Source organism: Neopsephotus bourkii, unplaced genomic scaffold (genome assembly GCF_033783945.1).
Source record: "Neopsephotus bourkii isolate Nb327-2 ecotype Australia unplaced genomic scaffold, CSIRO-AGI_Nbou_v1 NB_1542, whole genome shotgun sequence".
Classification (NCBI taxonomy): domain Eukaryota; kingdom Metazoa; phylum Chordata; class Aves; order Psittaciformes; family Psittacidae; genus Neopsephotus; species Neopsephotus bourkii.
This window is the reverse complement of record NW_026902018.1, coordinates 4,909,825-4,927,550: the sequence shown is the minus strand read 5'-3', so window position 1 is coordinate 4,927,550 and position 17,726 is coordinate 4,909,825. Positions and strand designations below refer to the sequence as shown.

At 41.3% G+C, this 17,726-nt stretch overlaps 1 protein-coding gene across 1 annotated transcript in view; it reads right to left on the bottom strand.

Moving 5' to 3' along the window:
- Positions 1–17,726, bottom strand: part of GGT1 (gamma-glutamyltransferase 1) — a 103,693-nt gene that overhangs the window by 6,695 nt on the left and 79,272 nt on the right. The gene's annotated exons all lie outside the window — the stretch shown is intronic.

Genomic DNA, 17,726 nt, shown 5'->3' with positions numbered 1-17,726 from the left:
AGCACTTAGGCAAGTTAATAAAATGGCTGCATGGGAGAAATGTCATGAAATTATTTTAAGAACTAGGGAAACTACTGAGGAGAGAGGTGGAATTGACAGTCTATTTGTATTTATGTTCTGGAGCCTACTGAAGCCAATGATACGGTCCATTATCACTCTCACACACAGCATTTTCAAATGTATATACTAGGGTTATGTACGCATTTTTCCCGTTTTGCAGGGGCCCAGAAAAGTTATGTCACCTGCTGATATGCCACCTACCTAGTTTTCCCTTTTCTCTTTACCTAAGCTGTAGCTGGTTTTAAGCCATGGCAACAAGAAGGACTTTTGGGTTTTGTTGGTATGTTTTTCCTGAGAGAAATATTCCTGAGATATTTGGAGGTTGAGCTGTTTCTGAAAGTATTAATTCCATTTAGTGATCTGCTTTGGTGTGTGCTCGGTGTTTTCAGCATTTGTTGTGCAAGAGATTTCTGTTAGGCTGTTATACAGCCTTGTACTTTGGCCATGCTAACACTTCTCCTAGGCTGCTTCAAAGGTAAGCCAGTGTTTTGTCACCTCAGTGTAATCACTACAGCATTACAGTTTCAATTAAACTCTGCATAGGTAATTAAGTTTATACAATTGCCATAAAGCTTAATGACTCAGTAGAGCACAAGCAATTTGTGCATAGTAGAGTGAGCTAGTACAACACTCAGTACTAGAAAATCCACTAGAAAAAGAGACTAAATCCTCTGATGGCAGCTTGCACTGTTACTGATGCTCAGGTTAAACATTCGGGATATGTAAGAAACCAGACTTGTGTGATTCTGGTTCTTGCAATGCTGTCTCTGGAACTCATACAGCCTTTTTTTTCTGAAAACAGTGGGGCCTCCACTGCATTTTACAGACCTCAGTGGGAAGTTTGGGTACAGAAGGAGTTACATCAACACTTTAATGGTTTACCCACTTCAAAATGAAGCAGTGTTTGTAGCAAAAGGTGCCATGTTTTATAAATCCAGTGGATATCAGGGGGAGAAACAGAGGAGGTTTTGGGCACTGGGGCTTCTCTTGGAGTCTGTCTTAGATGCAGACAGAGACATAAAGTTATGTGACTTTAACTTCATTATGTTAATCAATGAACTACTTATCTGTTAATCAGTGAAGCAGTTTATCTTTTTCTGAGAGAAAAAGATAAATTAGAAATAATCTAATTTAAAGAGAGAGCACAGGCTTCTGATAAATTAGACCTTTTTGCTTGTGCAGGATTAATTTAATCTCTTCTTGTTAGGGCACGTTAAGAGTATCATAACAGTGAAGAACTCTGTAAAATGTTTTCACTGAAGAATTGTTTGGGTGTTGATGTGTCAGGGATGGATGAAATGATTAGAAAACATACAATCTGTTCAGCTGTGATGGGAGCAAAACCAGACAACCAGTTAATGTGAATTCAACTGGAACAGAGCCTGGAGTCATATAGTGCCTTTATTTCTCCATATAGGGGAGGAGAAAAGGGGAATTTTCAGAACTGTGACAGTGTTTCTGGTCATAGAATCATGGAATAGGTCCAACTGAAGCTGTTCAGCTCATGCAGACATCAAGATTATACTGTCTCAAACATGCACAGACCTGCTAAGGCTGTAAGCCAAAGTTTTGCATGGATAAAGATGAGAATTCCTTTGTAGTCTGAGAAAACACTAGCACTCATTATATGTAAGGCTTGTGTTCTCAATAAAACTTTAACAGGCTCTCAAGATATGTTTAACTGTTGCAGGGCAGGGTATCCGCATCTCTTCCTCCTTACAGTGTATAGCTATCGGAGCAGTCTGTTGTACACTGTATTTATGTAGCCAGAACAAAATATTTAAATATTAAACGTCTCTCTCGGGCATTTATTATAAATACATGCCTAGTCGCAGGATCTGTCAAAAAACTATAGGTAGGACTTTCAATGATTCCTCTTTGGATTATAGAATTTCATCCTCAAATTCAAGACTATTGCAATTGTACACTACTGATGCCAGGACACTCTCAGACAGAAATTGAAGGCGTCATAGAAACATTGCTCTAGCTCATCTCTTATGTTGCAGCTCCTTTATTAGATCAGAGAACATTTTCTTTGTCTTTTAATATAAAGTAAAAATTGCAGTAACTCCTGGTTTAAAAAGACCCAGAAGCAGGGGACAGTGGTGCATAGAATGAGGACCTGCTGAAATGTGTGATCTCCAGGGGCCAATGGAAAGCAACAGGACAGCTCTGCAGGGAAAAGTGTTCTTTGCAGTCCTGCCTCATGTACAAGAGGGAGAGAAAAAAAACCCCAAACATGGTGGGTTTTTTTACATATCAGTTAATTTCTGTTGGGGTACCTGCGTTCTCCTGATGGTTTCTGCAAATTTGTTACATTTTTTCCCTAGCTTTTGCAAACAGAGACTGCTTAAGATGTTGCATGACAGCATGGCATCAGTAGTTCCAACTCCAGCATGGCTCCCACAGTCCTGAGAGTACCTTAAAAATAGTCTGATTTAATAAGCAATGTATTTTGTGCCTTTTTATTTGTACTTCGAATTTGGCAACTTTAGCAGTCCCATCTTGAAGATTTTCTTCTTCATGTGAAGTGCTAGCAATTTGATTTTAACTATACTAGATTTCTTGCATAATCACATGAATCCAGGAGCTTGAGGCATAAGTAATCTCAACATTTCAGCACTTAGTTGAAATATGAGTACTAGTGGCAAAGTGTATAAACTTAGTGCATTATGCAGGGAGCTAAAGCAACTTTTGGATCAAGAGTCTCAGGAAGTTTGATTGCAGTGAGCATTACCACTGCAACTACTTTGACTTTTCCTTTATAAATGTAAGGGGTTGAGGTCTGGGATTTGGGCTTTGAGAAAATAACATTTAACGTACCATGTTCCATTCTAGCTCCTGGATTTTTAGTTTGGCAAGGTTAGCCTGGGGGAAAACACTTTGTTCCATTTGTAAGAAGATTTTCATTTTGATTTTGAAGGGAAGGCACTGAAAGCTGAGAACTCATTTCATTTCCCCGTATTTCTAAAGCAAGATCTTGATGTAGTAGGATAAGCATAAATTGCTCAGCATTGTCTAATACTTGAAGTGTGCAGTTAGAGCTCTGCTTGCTATTTATACTTTGCCATATCAACGTTCCCATTTCTCAGTTCACCAGGTTTCTGTAAAATGCCATTGATGACAATGGGACCTTCTCTTATTTGAGTTGCACTTATATACTTGTGGCTAAATGTGAGCACTCTGAAGAAGGGTGACTGTCTTTGGCTGCACCTCCATCACACAACTGCATGTGCATACTGCACCGTATAGCACTAAGGGGATGAGTGGGTTCCCTATGAAATGCTCCTCTGATTATGGACTTTGTTACAGAGTCCCAAATCAGCCTCTAAATTCTGTGCATTTCCAGATGTAGGGTCTGGGCCTTCCAGAGAGCATCTGACTTATGTCAGATAATCATTGTTCTCAGTCAGTGTCTCTGTGTTCCCACACATTTCCTCATGTCTTCCATTACTGTATGGTTCTCAACAGTGTGGTGGATAAGCATCTGTCCCCCAGCAGAGGAGGCAGTGATATTCCTTGCTAGGCTGCGATTGTACCAACTAATGTGATTGCTCTTTCTGCGTGCCTCAAAGGCAGCTTCTCTATCTACAGGATTTGTTGCAGGTGAGTTTTCCCAAAGATCCTGTATAGACTTCACCATAGCAAGATGTCCTTGGATTAGTTTAGATTCCAGGTCCTTTTATAACCCCAGTACTCCAAAAAAACCCCAAACCCTGAATGATTAATTGCAGCTCTAAACTGCTTAATAAAATGAAATATAATAAAGAATAAATAATAGCCTTTGGAAGGGAGGCAGTTTGGAGCCATAATATGGGTGGAATGAGCTGATGATTGGTTTTGTGACTGATACAGTATTTCATGTTATTTTTGTTCTTTCAGCTAAAACCAGATACTGCCCTTCTTGAAGAGCAGTGAATCTATTTAATGATACCTTTAATAATTTCCTCTTTCCTTTTGAAAGCAGTATTTGGGAAGCAGAATGTCTCTCCCACTAATGGCTGTCTGCCAACTGGCTTTCATCCTTATCCTTTCTGATTCTGCAGTCATTTATCCATGTGATTCGTTTTCTCTTAGAACATGCAGTTTTTAGCTCTTGGCAGTGAAGATGAGAGAAATCAATGTAAATTGCTGGGGTGAGTGACCAGGAGGTGACAGTCAAAAGCCTTGGATATTGTGTGCTTCAGCCTGCCAAGTAAGATGGAGTATGTATGAATAGGAAACTGCATAGATCTCATGAAGGAGAATCAGTTTCAGGACCTCAGAAAAGAATATTAAGAAAAGCAAGTAAGGAAGATCCCCTGAAGTAGAAAGGAACCATTTCTTGAGAATCATTTAAGAAGCTGCTGTGAATCTTAGATGAAGATCTGGGTCTGCAGAAGCCAGTGAAAGAGCCCAGGTTGACCTCAATACTGGGAGATCATTGCCTTCAAAACTATTTGTCTGTGGACCTTTTAAGATAACAACTAAGGAAACTATATATTATTTGACAGCAGTTTCTTTTAAGTAAAAGCATCTGCTATTGAGCAGCTTTAGGAAGGGGAGCCTTGAAATGGCTCCTGGAATTTGCTTGCTTATGCTGATGTATACCATGGTATTTTGGAGCTAGGCTCCCTGGTACCTGCAGGAGAGACTGATTTGATACAATCAGATCCAAGTGCTCCCAAGTCAGGCAAGGATTTCTGAGCTCTTTTAAAGATAGTGTTGGTTCTAGATTTTTTAACAAATTATGTGCAGCATCCCTGAGAGGAACATTTTATATCACTCTTCTTGGAATAAAATCATGGAAGTTGGCATTACTGCTGATCATTTGAAGGGCTGAATGGAAATAACCATGAGCAGATTCTCTGCATCCCAAGACATCTTTCTACTAGAAGAATATAGATTCAGTTACTGCAAGACTTCCAGTGAAATTTTGGGAGTATATGTGTATTTGACCCAGAAATGACCACCTGTCATAGCTAATTGCTTCATGTAAGTTTGAGTATTGATTTTGAGCTTAGCATCTGAATCCCTTTGAGTCTGTGAGATGGATGCTGTTGATTTGTCTCCCATGGAAAACTAAGCACTGCATTTGAGAACTACTGGTGTTGATTCACCTTTCAAAGCTTTATACAGATCTATTTTCCACCCTCTTTTTTTTTATTTGACCTAACTATATGTGTGGGAGACCACAGAACTGCTTGAAGAGGTTTACAGAAATGGCCTAGGCGTTTGTATTCCATCAAATACACTTTCAAAGATAGTTTGGATTGATATGATCTTTAATTTCTTTTCAGAAGCTGACACTTTCTTGTTCCCTGTAAATGGAAGGTATATGTGTTTCCTTGCAGTAGAAGAGAAATTACATTTTGAAGCTGTTTTTCTAATGGTGGTCATGTAACAATTTTGGGTGCATCGGATTTCCCGTTATCTGTTACTTGCTTTTTAGTTGGTTTTCTTTTCTTTCCTCATTCCAACTCTCCAAGTCTGTAAGCAAAACTGTCATGATAAAACTTTACCATCGTATGAGACTTGTACTTACATAATGCTAGAATGGAATTAAGAGTTTCTGCTTTGGATGCAGAGCCAAGCATTCAAGACTATTTGAAACACTGAGATGAGAGAAACTGTGTTGGAACAGGCAGTTCCTATCCTGAACCAGATTTCTTGGTGTATTTCCAGAAGTACTGAAATAAGTGTGAAATAATACTCAGGAAAAATTTGGGACACAGTAGGACATGACCTGTTGTAGTGCTTTGCTCCCTGTGTTGTTAGAGCCAACCTAAAGCAAACTTTAGTCTGCCAGGGGCACTAGGCTCATGCCAGCCATGTGTGAAAACAAGACACAGAGCTAGCTGGAACAGGCAAGTGACCTACCAACAATTCATCATATGCATGTGAAGTTCTCAGTTGCCAGATTTCCCAGGTTCAGGTTTATTTTCTACCATTTGGATTTAGAATAAACCCTGAAGATCTTCATTGACTATCAACCTGTACTAAATGTAGGAAGGCCAGTGGGATCACATCAGGTGCAGGATGGTACCTAAGAGTCGACAGGAGTATTGTAAAAATGGAACATCACATTGTTCTGTTCACCAGAATACTAAAACTTTGTCATCTTGCATCTGAATATGAAATATTGAGTAGCAGATGTCACAAAAGGTGTCTTTAAAATAATTCAGGTTTGGAGAATAAGTAATATTCTGCCTGAGGGGAAACATGAATTTTGATTCCCACTTTAGTGGGAAATGGAAGTAGCATTACTGTTGGTTAAAATAAAATACAGTTTATTACATAAAGATGAAGGGATTCAGATGAGTGCCATGTGCAGGGTTATTTCTGTTGTGAATTATAAATACATACTGTTAGCTATCAGTAGCTGCTCCTGTTCTAGGAAGCTCAGAGACAGAGTGAGAGTAGGAGTTGTGTCTGGACTGGGCTATCATCCAAGGAGGTAGAGGTGAGGTTATGTGTGCAGGTACCTTGCATCTTCATATCCTGTTCTTGTATGCTTCATATTCAGAAGTTTAGGAACTGCTGAACAAGCCAAAATAGAGGAGAAAAGAATGTTGGCATCCTTAGGTATCCAAGGTGATGCTAGCTTCAAGTTATTGAAATGCTGTTACTCAAAGCTATGAGAAGACTTGTAGACAAAATGGTCAGCTGAGTAAAATCTGCTTTCTTCAACTGCTTACACTTTGCACCTTACCTGAACATCTCTAAGGGCATGTCAGCTTTCTGAGAGCAAGGCATTTACAGAGTGTTTAAGCTTATGCTGATATTAAGTATGTAAGAAACCTCATAGAAGACAGTAAGCCTGGGACAGTGGCATCATAGAATAGTTTATGTTCAAAGAGACCTTTAAAATCATTGAGTCCAGTCGTTAACCCAGCACTGCCTTCTCAACCAGAGCTTTGGGACCCAGCTGGTTCCCCTGGCTCCTGGTTCGTGTATCCTGTGCTAAATGTGGATGATGCACATGCCAGTCCCAAGCTGGGCACCACAGTGCGCTGAAGTGTAACCAGAACCAGAGATACACTGTGCTGGCACAGTAGCCCTCAGTGCACTGGCAAGGGATCCACCCAAGCTAAAAGCACTGGGGCTGTCACTACTAGAGAGGAGAAGCACATGCCGTGAGTATTTTCCCTAGCACAACCAGGGTTAACACAATACAACCTCAACACCCACTATGGGAACAGTTACTCTCCTATGTAAACAGAGATTAAGTTCATTGCATTCTTATAAAGGACCCTGCTATCAAATTGTGTTTAGAATTGCCCTGAAGTCCAGGGAGAGGGCAGGGTTCCCAGTTTCTCCAATGAACTTTCAACAGACATTCAAGCCTGTACTTTTTGTTTTGTTTTGTTTTTTAAAATTATTGTCTGTTTCCCAGAAATGAGGAAATATGTTCTTCTTTTCAGCCTTTAGTATTCATATCTGATAGATCCAGCATGCTGAGAGATTCCAGCTCCATGGGTCTTTACTTCCTGTCTTTGATAGTTTAGCCTTTAGGCACTCACATGACTCCGCCACCTCCTCAAGCTGTAGTTTTGCTATTCCTTGCCTACTGCTAGCCATTTCATACTGGTCTGTGCTGTTCTTAAAATATTGTATTTGACATTCCTGTTACTTCTAGTAAAGGAAGTGACTAAGCACCAAGGAACATAGAAGAGGCGATTCTGACATCAGATTGCGTGAATGTTGCTGTATATTGATAGAGAGTGCAGAGATGCTGCAGTGGTAGTTCTTGAGTGTAGGTAAAGCTGTGGTCATGTGCACTTCTCCTTGTTAGGGACTTTCTGGCAGTGTCTTGAAAGCCTTGCAAGAATCCCTTTGCTTTGTCTACATTTTGGCTACAGCAGAGTTAAGTCAGCCTGGAAGAAAATCACAAGTTCGGTAGTTATCTTTTAAATACTTAATTTTCTTTTACATCATTTTACTGTTACTGATACTCTATGGCTGATCAGAGATGCTAAATTTACAACCCCAAGAAAACCAAAACTCCTGTTCTTTTACAAGAACCGTATATGCAGGATGAGAATTCATGCTGCACTGTCACAAATGAATAGATGGCAGCTTGGGACAAGGAGAGGACTGAGGACTAGTTCCAACTTTTGGCCCTGTTATTGAGGATACTAATGTGACAGTAGCTTAAAAAGGTAGAGCCTGCCCTCTGCAGCAAGTAGTCACTGTTAATCCTTACTTTGCTGAATCATGGAAGAACCACCAATGGAATTGTTTGGGCTCAAAAGCAAGTTTCAGCTTTAATTTTGTGTGGAAGCTGGCTATTATGAACAGTAGCTCTTAACCATAGTCTGACCTAAATATTATTCTCTTTCATGTTCTCTGTTGGAAACAATTTCCAGTCCATCACGTGTTTTCAGTGAGACAGATAGGTTGTCACTGCTTCTGTTGTGACTGTCAGTTCAGCAGTTAACACCCTTAACCTTAGTTAACTTCAAGTATTAACGTAAATATGATTTTTGGATAGGAACTTGCTTTTGGGTTTCTAGTGGTTCTTGGGAAATTAAGTTTATAATCCATAAACTGTGGTTTGAGATTTTTCTGTGTTTATGTTGAACTCTTCTGTCACAGCATATTTGCATTTATCAGGAGATCTCATTTAACTAGCCAACACATCCATGAGGCCTGAGCTAAACACTGGCTGTAGGTGCAGGGTCATAGTTGAATGGATAAAGCCTGTGTTTTGGATAAGAGTAAGAGCTTACTCAAATCTCCCTTTTTCTTTCATGTTATAAATCCCTTTTTAGTTCATATTCCAGGACTCCTGCTGGGTTGAGACTGTACTTCAACTTGTTTTGCAGAAAACCCCCTGAAAGTTGGCTCAGTTACCTAAAGGGTCCTTCTGAGGCAGCTCTTTCAGTCTCACTGCGTTTCTTTCTCTCATTGTTCATTTACAGTAATATTCCCAAAGCCTTTATTCCAGGTCCTCACATGGGTGCTTCCCTGGGACTTCAGGTATCAAGATGCTGCAGACAGGAGTGTGTTAAGAGGGAGATGATTAGCAGTGGGTTTCAGTAAAAGTGTTAGTGCTGCCTGCTTTGAGAGTGGCTCTTTCCCAGTAACCTAATTGCCCTGGACTGACAGGAGGTGCAGCAGTAGGTGACAGGCCTGGCAGCACAGAGTCCTCACAAATGGTGAAGAGACAGTTTCTTTCAGGTCAAATACAGTTACTTTAACAAGTCCTATTTTAATAAAGTGCAGACTGACCACTGCTATTCCACTGCTGGAGTAACAGCAGTCCAGGGGCCCCAAGGTGAAGAGCCTGAAGGGATGCAGCACAGTGAAGATGTGGGCTTCTTCTCTATAAATTCAGGCATAACTAGGAGTGTTTACAGGCACTGGAACATGACTGTTGGTGTTGGCAAACTTGACAGCACATTCCTAGTAGTGAGTTTGGCCTGATCCTCAAACAGCCAGCTGGGAAGGATGTGTATACATGATGTGGATCTCAGAAAAGAAAGCAGCACATCAGAAGATAGATGCTGTCTATGTGATGGGAACATCTGCTGGGAAAGCTGTGGATCTCAACCCTCTAATTCATCCTGAGTCTTGTAGTGACAGAAAGGTTGGTCACTACTAGTGTACAGCATTCAAAACACTGTGCCTCAATTATGTACTAGAAGTGGAAGTATTGTGAAAGCTGCTGATGCAGACAAGTAAGGAGAAGACTGCCAGAAAGGAAGCCAAGTTGCAGTTAGCCCTATGTCTGGGGCACCTGGAGTGAGAAGCCGGATGGTTTTGGCTTCTTCATTTCCAGAGAGGATGATGTGTGAGGCTGAAGGACCAAGTCTGTCTCCCTTTTGTTTTAGCACAGTTCTGGCTGCTAGCAGGAAGCCCTGGAGATGCACACTGAGATTCTCTTTCTGTGCTCCAAAAGCTTTCAAATTAATTTAATTTTCATTAGGACTTCCAGTCACTTGCTCTAAGTCCTTTAAGCTGTAGCAGACAAACCGCAGATGTTTCTGCGTTCATTATTTACTTTATGTCCTTTTTACCCTGACCCTGGTGCACCGTGTAGAAACTGGGCAATTTCTCTGTTAAATGCTGCTGTTTCCATCTGCCCTTTGATACAGGTGGTCAGTAGCTCTGCTTTTTATGCAAAGAAAACCCAAGATGAAAAGAACATCTTAAGGTTTTCTTGAGCCAACTTTTTTCCTCATGCCACTACCTTCCTTTTGTCAGCATCCATGGAAGTCTGTGCATTACGAGGTTAGGGTTTGAATACAGATAAAGCTTATGGACAATAAAGCAAAAATAAATTAAAACAGAGAGACCAAATATGCAGTGCTGGTACTGCTGCCGCCACATGATTTGGAAAGGACTATGTCATTTTTGTGAACTTTGATTTCTTTACCCAACAGGAGGCTTGCTCAGGACTGTGTTTTAATGTTTGCTGTTGCACTGTCCCGCTTTCCAAGAGCTCTGTCACAGGATTTGCAGGAGGTGGCAGCCACTGAGCTGTATGATTTTACTGCTCTAAATATTTGTTTTCTAGATCTCTGCTTTTTCCATTTGTACTGCCTGTAGTTAACAGATGTATAGGTTCTTGCTGTCTCTGAAGGAATACTCAATGCATATTTGTCAGCTCAAATATTTTTGGGCACATTCCAACATTGTCTTAGTAATGCTGTAGTACTATGTATGTATAGTATGTCATACTGCTTTCACCAGCCTAAAGGGTCTGAATAGCCAAACCAGATTTTGGATATTAAAAAAGGAAGGAAAAACCACAAAACACTTGCTTATGGAAATTGTAACTGACTAGAATTTGTTGCTGACAGTAACTCACCTCCATTTTGCAATTTGATAAGCTGAAAATGTCTTACTCCGCTATGGCAAAGAACGGTCTTAAATATACAGTGCAGAAAAGAAGGATGTGCATGAAGTCCTGAAAACAGATTATTCTCCATCAAAATAAAAGTCTGTAGCACTCACCCACCTCAGCTCAGATACTGTTCCACTACATATTTGGCATCAAGAAAGATAGTATTCAAATGCTGAATGTGGGAAAGCAGGGTTATTTCCCATCCCCGCTGCTCATTCTCATGAGCTCATGGATGAGCAGCAGTTGAATATTTGCAATTTTTACCTCACGTTCCAGCTGAGTAAATTTTGGGGCCATGATATGAGACTGTCTCTAGAGGAAAGAGTGTAAAACTTTGAAGGAAGAAAGGGGCTGTTTAGAGTGAGCACTGTGTGGGAAAGTGGTTAAGAATAAATAACACAACAGCTCCAAAGCAAATTGTGCAAGAGCCTGAAAACATCGTTTCTTGAAAGGATTTGAACATTGTGGAATTTCCAAAGTAAAACTGCAGTCAAAGATGAGTGGGGGAAAAAGAAAAGGCCAGAAATCAAATTCCTAAAGACTAATTTTCTCCCTTTGCTTGTGCTATGCTTCCACTTCCTGGTGAAGAAAGCAAACACTTTCTTGTATTCTTGCACAAGAAAAGGATTGATTCACACAAACTCCCAGGGCCATTCAGAAAAGTCAATATGAAGCAATGGTGTTTTCCCTGGACCAAGACAGAGCTATGAGCCTATGTCTGTACTTGTACAGTAAGCAATTACCCTCTTTTTTTTCACCAGGACATGGCAAGGGCTGTTTGTGAAGCTACTTTTTCTCCTTCTGTCAACTTCTCTTCTTTCAGCTTCTGTTTTGCTTGTGAAGGACATGAAGATCATAAAGTGCAGTTAAGAACCCACTCTTCCCTCCTTCCCTTACAGAGGGACTCAGCTTGCGCCTTGTGTGCTGGTTCTTGTGAGAGCCTTGTTGACTTGCATCACTGACACATCTATCTTGTATTTCCAGGACCTATTGTCCTTAAGAGCTGGAAGTGCAGCAGGGAGAAAGGGCAGTGGTTCTGAGTGCTTAGGCTGTGTTTAAGCTGGGACACAAGAGGAGAGTCTAAGGCAAATGTTACTGAGCCTTTCCAGCAGCTTATGACTTCCCAGAGGCCTGTCCTGATCCTTTCCTACCCTTTCTACACCAGCTGCACATGTTCTCCCTCCCCTTTTCAGCGCCAGCTCTGATGCTGATGGATGTCACTGAATTCCTATTAGATGGTGAGAAACTGCAAAACTCCCATGGGGATGCTGTGTGAGTGCTCTCATTTCTCAGAAAGAGCTGCAAGGGTAGGCAGAGAAGGGGCCTGCTCTCTCAAGAGGAAAGTGGGATCTGTTTGGCTCCATTTGTTCTCTGATTGAGCATTCCTGCTCATTTTGGAGACGAGATTAATTCCAGATGCTAGTCCTGGTCTTGATTCCCGACTCAAAGATTTCAGTGTGATTAAGCACTTTGGAAAGGCTCACTGTGCACAGCAGTACAGTTCTGTCATTTACCTGGGAATCCCAGAAAAGCCTGCTCTCATTTGCTTTGCAGTTCTCATTTAGGGGATTTTTAAAAAGTATTTCCCCTCCTTGCTCCTCTTTCTGAGAGGACGAGGTTGTTTTCAGATTGTCTCTTAAGAGAAAAAGTCCCTGTTATTTCTATGTACCCTTAACTGACTTCAAGAGCTTTAAATAACAGAAAAAGTAGCACCAGGTACACAAACAGCCTAACGCAGATATGGCATAACACTTGTGTGGGGCTCAGTATGTGCAGCCTGTGGAGTGTTTGTCCTCATGCTCCTGCATGGTGTTGGCATGTATCGGCTGCCTGTGTGATGAACGAGCATGGACCAGGGACACGGAGTGTGTGGAGATGGCAGGGGGTTGAAGATGGGGGGATGTTTGGTGAAGGAGAGTCTCTGCTTTGTGGAGGTGGAGTTAGGAACCAGGGTGATAGGGGCTAGACAAGCAGTTAGAGGGCTTAGGAGAAGGCACACAGGCAAGCCTATGGTGTTTTTAGTCATTTACATGTCTCCCCCTCCACCATAAAGAACAGCTCAGCCCAGCTCCAAGCCCATGTCTTTCAACCTCCCCTGGCATGGTGTATTGAAACCAGAGGAGTTTCCAAAGTCTGTGTGAGGTTAAAGCATTCAGCTCAAGCTGACCTAAGGATTCATCACTTTTCAGGCAGGGAGGTCCCTCTGTATTTCCCCTCTGAGCTTGTGGCACCTCTTCTCACCAGGAATTTGACTTTTAACAGGCTTCTTTTGTTCATGCCCTCCTGAGCTCTCAGGGCTGAGCTTTTACGACAGATGCAGTATTTCAGGTGCTGCCTGGAAAAGATAATAACTTCCACTGATGTGTTGACCACACATCTCAAGGAGTCCAGTGTCTGCTGGCCAGGCTTGCAGTGTGAGCACATTATGGCTCATGGCCTGGCTCCTGCTGCAGGTCCAGGCCCTTCACAAGAGATCCTGTGCTCCTGCTGCTTTGTGCTGTGCTCTGTGCAGATCAAAGGCCTTCCAAAGGCTGCACGGGGCCCAGTGAGCAAATCCTGATCCAGGTAACTTGAACTGAGCATGGCAGTGAATCATTATTCCACTGATGGTGGTTTATGGAGATCTTATAAAGCATATGATGGCAGCTGTATAGGTGTATATTATTACATTCAGGTACAGGTGCATGTAACTATAAGTATGTTCTGTTTAGTACTTCTGTGAGTTTAGTATTTTCATGTGAGGTAAAAGCCTCCACAGATATCCCTTGGGATGAATAACATAATACTTTGTCCTTATTTAGTGAATACAGAGTTCAGACAGAGTTTACTGTTGATGTCGTTGGATGCACACAAAGCTCCCTTTTGTTTTCTAGTGTCAATACTTTCAGCTGCTATAGTAATTGTACTAATGAGGTTTAGTCTTTAAGAAAACTGCTGGATTTGCTCCAGAGGAGCACCCAAGAATTAAAGACTGAATGAGAAGGTTTCACTGTTAATATAATATTGAGCATAGCTGCACTGTTAGAGAAAGAATAAAATGCTGATGCTGTGCAGTAAACTGTGCGTAGATGTGCTCATCAAATAAAGTTAATGGAGAAAAGTTTCCCTTGGGCAGTGGTCTGTGCCATGTGTCCTGCTAAACAGAGCCATGCAAATAGTTGACTTTCTATATGTTGATAGAATTGTAAAATAGAGGATGTTTAGGTTTGGGTTGGACAGAGCATTTCTTTCAGCCATGACTTTGTAACCAGCAAGAAAGGAAGGAGGAGGCAGCAGGTCTGCTTTTAACCTGGGAAAATTACACAGAGTAGTCCCTGAGATTTGGCTAGGCCCATTTTTGGTTTCAGTTATGTGAGGAATGGTGCATGTTCTGTGACTGTCCTGTTCAAGTGCTTTCCCTTTGGTTATGCTCATAGCCTGCAGAGATCCCACACAGTGGCAAACTGAAAGTTAGTGTGGCGGAGGAAAATAGTGCCAGAGTAGTGTTGGGTTCTTGATGCATGTCCTCTTCAAGATAGAGGTTTGCTCCCTCCAAGTTATCCATCACTGCCCAACTACTGCGCTCCTAACACCAGTTAGGTGATCACCCTCAAACTCTTTTAGGGATTGTAAGAGAAATGCACTTAACCATTACAGCAGCAGCTAGAAGTGTGTTTCGAAGATCTGGGATGAAGTACTGCCAAGTTTCTCAGCTAGAACCAGGAGAGTTGTTCCCTGGCATGCTTTAAAATTGAAAGAAAAACCAGAAAGCCTTCATTCAGCAGGTACTTAAATGTTAATCTCAGTGAAGCATGCGTCCATGAGTAATTTTAGAGCATGTTTCTCTTTTCTGATTTCAGTAATAAAAGAAGCAGAGGAGTTTCTGTGCTTCACTTTCATAATGAATTCTGAGAAATAACAGAGGAAAGAGAAATTAATGAGAAATTCTTCAGTACCAGAGCTTCCGGTTTCTGAGTATTTGTTTTTCCAGATGTCTGAAAACTATACAAACCAGTTTTGTGGGAGCAAACCCATGTCCCTCAGTAAAGAAAACTTCTTTGTGTGCAAAGGAAAACAATGCACAAAGGTTAGTGTTTCTCTAGTTTCTGAATGGTTGTACTGAGACAAATGGATCATGAGCACCAACATCTGTGGAGCTCACAGCCATGTCTCTTAGAAGATTTGAACAGTAAATTCCCAGCATGTTTCCTATGTTTTTCGTAATTCAGTTATCATCTGGAGACAAAGCTATATTCCTGGATTATAAATAACATGACTGGAGGCAAACAGTGCATGAAATACCCCCAGTTTGTCTTTTGGTTGCATGCTCTTGGAAACTTTCCTAGACTCTTGTCCAATTGTTTAGAGTTGGGAAAGGCTCTTATTTATTACAGTAAGAGCTTGGTGACTGTAGACAATGCTTTGCAAGCAAACACCAGTTTCTGCTTCTCCTCTCGAGGCATCCTCTTGAGTATGTTGCAATGTAATTTGGACACTGTACAGACAGAAGCAAAGGAGGTTTAGGACACTGGCGTGAGAATGCCTCATGAATTTGGTGTGTACATAGGGTTCTTATATAGTTTATATTTTTAAAAGATGAGATGGAGAGTGATAAATTGAGAGTCAATATATTAGTCAGCTTTTCTTTAAGTACACATGTCTGGCTTTCTGTCCAATGATGTTCTTTTCTTCATCTCAAACACTGGAAAGCAGCACGGATGCATGGAGAAAACACAGTTCTTGAAGAGGAGGTTTGTTCATACCACAGACCTACTCTTTTGCTGCAGACAAGGCAGCAACATTGGTTTCTTTAGCCGGGCCCTGGACTGTCATGACTCCTGCAGATGGCTCCTTGATTTGCATCTCCATCTTTGTTCTGCTGAATGAAAAGCATGCATGCAGCCCATGTAGATGCTGGTGCTCTTTGGGATTGTCTCTTCACCTGCTAGATCCTAAGGCTGGTTTTGAGGGGCAGTTTTCAACCAGCAACCAGCTTTCTTTTCCTCAAACATGACTGATAACCAGTCATCTTCTGAAACCATCTTCAATGTCAGAGAATCAAGTTCCACAGGTAGTAGCTCTGTGTCAAGAACATGTTGGAATTTGAGGTAAAATTACATTGGCTTAGTGCAGTACACTGCTGCCAAAACAAGCAGAGGTGCAGTCTGTTCCCAGCAAAGCTGAAGGAGAAGCTCCTGGTGCCTCCAAAGCCTGTCCTGGTCCCTTTGGTCACGACATGATGGGATTAGGCTGTCCATGTACTGTCTCCACCAACTAAGCCCAATGGTCAAGACTCTTCAATATCTCCGCAATAATCTACCCTCAAAGAGAATTTCTTCCCAACTCCTTCAAGTAGTAATTTATCCTCTGCTCTTAAAACCCGAGGACTTTTATCCTTTGATGACTTCTTACCCTCCATGAAGTAGCTGTGGTGTTCATGACAATGTTATCAATGCCTGGACTTCAGATTTTAAATAATTTTCAAATTTGGTTTCTTGATTGAAGATTTGGACAAAGATGTTACAGGACCCCAACAACAGAAAGGGCAATTTAAAGATACTGTGCCTATTTATTAGTTAATAAATGATGATTCTGTTAATAATTACAATTCTAATTAGAATGTCCTTGAGTATATCTTGGCCTGTAAGGGTCAGTAAATACCTGAGTTCCAAGAGAGCTAAGTAGCCTCTCACATGGAAGGGTCAGTGTAGACTCTGTAGCATAATATGGTCAAAGTTGAGTGTTGCACCAACAGGACTGTAAAGGTTACACACTGGAAGAGATGAGGCTCAGTCTTCATTTATATATCTAAAAGACAAATGGGTTTGCCTGTGAGAGCATCTGTTAGAATAGATCATAACCAAGTCTTTGCCTTCCCAGGCATGGTCTGGGAGATGATGTTCTCTTTTACTTTTCTTGCCTCTTCCAGATGTCCTCCTTGGCAGCACAAGGGTTAATTTTCCAGATACAGATGTTTGATGTGCTGAGTTGAAACCCGAATTTGATGGAAAAGACTGCAATTGAGTTCTCCATGGCATTTGATGAAAGTAAATGTGTAAAATCGACTTGAGCCTTGAGTCTGCTGGTACTGAGTGGTCAGGATTTCCAGCACTGATGTGACTTGAAAGGGAAGAGCTTCCCCCCCAAAAAAGCCACCAGAATGATGATTATTTAAGTGTTAGAGAGTAGTTTGTCAAAAATAAAATGTGGAAGTCTTATAGGAATTGAGACATTTTACAAGATTAACAGTGTTTCACAATGAGGTGAAATAGAGCCACATTAGAGCTGTGGAGGCTCTTTTGCACATGCCAAGTATATTTGCCAAGTCAGACAGAGATGGAGAAGCCACGTTTTTCCCCAGGGACCATGGTTTTATCTCAGACAAACCAATGTATTTTTCTTGGACCATTCTCAGCACCCCAACATAACCTTACAGGAAGATACAACTACAAAAGGACAGTTTAGTCTATTAGATCCATTTCTTGAGATACGATACATGAAATAGTATTACTTAGCTATGAGAAATTTTAGTGAGTACAAGTTCAGTCTGCAGTGAAATGCAAGTGTGAATCTGCACAGGTGATTCCCCTTCTCCCAAATCCAGCTGGAAAAGGATTTCAGACAACATCTTTTAGAAAGACAGAAGGCAGATTTGGAGCCATATCTTTTGCTTTTGAAGTGCAAGGAGAACTGTATAATTAAGAGGCTCTTGAGCTAACTGGGCCCATTTGCACTGTGTAGCAGTACATGCTGCCTATCGTTGCTCTTTTAGAAACTGGGTCTGGTTTTATCGAGCAGCTGTTCACTTCCTGGGTGCTGTGGTTGCTGACTGGTACAGACTGGATCTCAGAGTTTT